Source organism: Halichoerus grypus, chromosome 1 (assembly GCF_964656455.1).
Source record: "Halichoerus grypus chromosome 1, mHalGry1.hap1.1, whole genome shotgun sequence".
Classification (NCBI taxonomy): domain Eukaryota; kingdom Metazoa; phylum Chordata; class Mammalia; order Carnivora; family Phocidae; genus Halichoerus; species Halichoerus grypus.
This window is the reverse complement of record NC_135712.1, coordinates 152,840,404-152,844,338: the sequence shown is the minus strand read 5'-3', so window position 1 is coordinate 152,844,338 and position 3,935 is coordinate 152,840,404.

Below are 3,935 nucleotides of genomic sequence, written 5' to 3'. Positions count from 1 at the left end.
GGACAGCAGCCTCCGGCCCGCCCCGTCCTGCCGCCCTTCCCCACCCAGCCGGGGGGTCCGGGAGCCGCTGCCGGCGCAGGGACGGTGCCCTGGGGATGGCGCGCTGCCCTCTGGTTCTGCATCGTCTAACCCGGGCTCCCGGCCTCCACTGTTCATCTGTTTGGAGCTGGCGGCCTGCAAGCCAGGCGCGGCCCTAACGCATCACAGCGCGACTTAAACTTTCTCATCACTTAGAGGACGTGAAAACGCAGATTTCTAGGCCGTGCTCTCAGCGTTTTTGACTCAGCAAGTCTGGAGTGAGGGTCTGAGGATTTGCAGTTCTAACCAGCACCCTGGTGAGGCTGATGCTGAGGGCCCAAGGCCCACACTTTGATAACACTGCCAACGACCTTACATTTCAATGAGAGAGGAAGAATAAATAAAATTAATAAGGATGTCAGTGGCACTTTGTAAGCTATTTAGCTGATCAAGTTGAAGATGCACACGCCTTGAGTCCGCGATTCCACTCTTCAGAATATGATCGAGAAACGTGTGTGTGCATCAAAAGATATGGATGGAATGTTAAAGGCAGAACTATTATTTTTCTAATTCTTTAAACTTCTTATTTTTAAATAAATTGCAGAAAAGTTGCAAGGATAGTACAAACAACTCTTATGTATCCATTATCCACATTCCAAATTGCTAATATTATGCCACATTTCCTTTCTTTAAATTTATCTATATATTTTTTTCCTGAATCATTTGCAAGCAGGTTGCATACATTAAGCCTACTTGACCCTAATCTTTCAGTTTGTAGGTCCTAAAAACAAAATTAGACAATGATCAAATCCAGGAAATTTCATATTAAGAGAATAATTTAATCTACATTCCCTATTCCAGTCTTGTCAACTGTCTTAATAACGTCTTTTATGGGTTTTTTTCCCCCATGGACAGAATATAGTCCAGGATTATGTATTGTATCTATTTGTCTCCACAATTTAGTGGTCTGTAATCTTTTAGCTTTTCTTTTCTTCAGCTTTTCTCATTATTCCATTGACATTTTTCAAGAATACAGGCCAAAACAACAACGCGAGCTGCTAAACAACTGTTAGAATGGCCAAAATCCAAAATACCGACACCACCAAATGCTAACGAGATGTGGAGCAGCAGGAACTCTCGTCCATTGCCGTGAGAATGCAAAATGGCACAGCCACTTTGGAAGACAGTTTGGCAGTTTTTTACCAAACTGAACATACTCTTACCACACCATCCAGCAATCAATCGCACTTGTTAGTATTTACTGAAATGAGTGAAAAATTTATGTCCACACAAAGACCTGCACACAAATGTTGACAGCAGCTTTATTCATAACCACCAAGACTTGGAAGCAAACAAGATGTCCTTCAATAAGTGAATGGATAAAGAAACTGTATAATTTATCCAGACAATGGAACTTTATTCAGCATTAACAAGAAATGAGCTATCCTGCCACAAACAGACATGGAGGAAATGTAAATGCATTTTACTAAGTGAAAGAAGCCAATATGAAAAGGCTACATACTGTATGATTCCAACTGTATGACCTTCTGGAAAAGGCAAAACTATGAAGGCGGGCGGTGAAAGGATCAGTGGTTGCCAGGCATTGGGGGGACACAGGGATCAATAGGCACAGCACAGACAATTTTTAGGGCAGTGAAACTATAATGGTGGATAAGTGTCATCATACAATTGTCAAAACCCATGCAATGTGCAACGCCAAGAGTGAGCCCTAATGTAAGCTGTGGACTTTGGGTGATGACGTGTTAACATAGCTTCACTGATGGTGACAAATGTACCACTCTGGTGCAGAATTTTGATATTGGGGAGGGCTGTGCATGTGTGGAGGCAGGGGTGTTGGGGGAGGTCATCAAAAAGACATGATTGCCTATCAACCTGTGCGTTGAACACGGAAGGTGACTCACCCGCTCCCTTGTCTTTGGAATGTGGGTTCCCCATGCCTTTCCTGCTCCCAGAAGCTACTCCAAGGACACAGCCTTGAGATAGTGATGTGGTGTTGAGAACACCTGCACACTATACTTGACTAAGCCCAAGTAAGGCCTCTTTATGAACTTAAGATGTGGCGGGCAGGTGCGGGGATCCGATGCTGATGCTGCCGCCCAAGACAAGTCTTTGTATGTAAGTTCCTTTTGCTATTAAAACTGCCATCCACCAGCCTGGAGTGGCCTGCCTCTTTCTTCCATCTCTCCCTGCCCCCTCCCTTCGCATTCAGTGTCAGATTTCACCCAGGAAGCTCCCCAGAGGGTTGTGAACCAAGGGGGGGCTGGGCAGTATATGGAAAATCTCTGTACCTTCTACTCAATCTTGCTGCAAATCTAAAACTGCTCTAACAAAGTCTATTTTTTAAAAAAATTTTTTAATAAATAAAGTATTTTTAAAAGTCTATTTATTCATTGGTGTTTCTCTGATCTTTCCTCATGATTAGATACATATTAAGTGCTTTTGACTTGAACACCACGGAAGTAATATTGCATCCTTCTCAGGTGTCACATGGGAGGAACACAATGTCTGCCTTTATCAGCGGTGTTAATTTTGATTACTTTGCTAGGGTTGCGTCCATTTTCTCCACTTCATTCTTTTTTATAAGTAATACGTGTTTTTGGCAAGATAAAACAGCTAGCAGGAAGCAGAAATAACCTATCCAATAAGCAGAAGAGTAGTTTTTTTTTAAAGTATGTGCACATAGAAGAACATTTTACAGCAGGAGAAAAATGAAAGAATCCCAGCCACACATAACAACAGTTCAATCTAAACAATCTCAAATAAACAAACACAGAGTGATTGTATTTGTCTAGAATTTAAAAATACACTGAAGTACACAAAATATTCTTTAGGAATGCAAACAATATGGTCTGGTTCACACAAACACACAGGGTAAAACCATAATGAGAAAGGAACCGTAAACCAAAACTTTGGAAAGTGGCTTCCTGTAAGGTGGAAGGAAGGGCATGGAATTGGGAGAGAGTCCATGGGGATGAGGGGGTGGGAATGACCATGAGGATGCCCACTGCATCATTTTTTTATGCCGTATATTTTTTTAAGATATTATTTTATAGTTACTTGTTATTTGAAAAAAACTTGTTGAACTATCCCTTCTGAATGGAGGGAAGGAGGCTGTGGAGAGAGCTGAGCTGGGAGTGGAGTGTGCCCGGTCCCCCGGGGCCTGCCACTCCCATTAAGTCCAATGGAAGCTGTGACCTCTGCTGAAACATCGTTTGGTCCTGGTTGGTCACCATTGAGGAGTCATTTCTCATTACCCTTGGCCAAGCCCTTCCAGGTCCGGCAGCTCTATGCCACTTCCAGGCCACTCTGCTTTGACAGTGGGGTTTGGGAAATCTTTGGGAGCTGCTTGGATCCCAGGCAACCTCCACATATTGCAAGCCAACCTGCCAGCCCCACAGAAGGTAACTCTAGGGGAGGAGACATGAAGGGTATGAAAGACTGTAAGAAGGCCACCAGGGCTTGAATATGAAGAGTGAGGTAAGGGAGTATGGGACAGCAAAGATGCGATGTGTTGCCTTTGAGGAGTGAGGTTGTGGGTGTGCAGGTGGAGGTGGGGAGAACAATTGCTTCCCATAATAATTCAACACAACCTGTAGAAGGAAGTGAAACCAGACACTCCCTTGTGTGGCTGACCCCTGTTTATGGGGCTGTTGAGCCTCAAGAGAGCTAGGTCTAACAGTATCTCCTCATTATAGGGGCTAGTGTTCCCCCATGGGACTTTAATGACAAATTCTCTTTTGTATCATCAATTTATTCATTCTTTCAAAGCTCTGTTCAGCATCCACCTTATAGCAGGTCCTGCCCTTGGTGCTGGAATGCAAAGTTGAATCAAACATACATCCTTGACCATGAGGGACTGCAAGTTGAGTACAGATAAGACATCATTGTTTTTTATT